Source organism: Etheostoma spectabile, chromosome 10 (assembly GCF_008692095.1).
Source record: "Etheostoma spectabile isolate EspeVRDwgs_2016 chromosome 10, UIUC_Espe_1.0, whole genome shotgun sequence".
Taxonomy (NCBI): domain Eukaryota; kingdom Metazoa; phylum Chordata; class Actinopteri; order Perciformes; family Percidae; genus Etheostoma; species Etheostoma spectabile.
In genome coordinates this window covers 6177189-6177430 of record NC_045742.1, presented here as the reverse complement: position 1 = coordinate 6177430, position 242 = coordinate 6177189, and the positions used below count along the sequence as shown (strand labels likewise).

General features: G+C 48.3%; 1 protein-coding gene across 1 annotated transcript in view; it reads left to right on the top strand.

Annotated features, from left to right (window-relative positions):
- Positions 1 to 242, top strand: part of afg2a (AFG2 AAA ATPase homolog A) — a 121228-nt gene that overhangs the window by 80723 nt on the left and 40263 nt on the right. The gene's annotated exons all lie outside the window — the stretch shown is intronic.

Below are 242 nucleotides of genomic sequence, written 5' to 3'. Positions count from 1 at the left end.
CAAAATGGAGCTCTTTGGCATCAACTGATCTCAACTCACCTCGTTTGGAGGAAGAGGAATGCTCCCTATGACCCCAAGAACATCATCCCCACCGTCAAACATGGAGGTGGAAACATTATGCTTTGGCATTGGTATTGCAGCATAACAGTGACCCAAAACACACGGCCAAGGCAACAATGGAGGGGCTCATGAAGAAGCACATTAAGGTCCTGGAGTGGCCTAGTCAGTCTCCAGACCTTAAT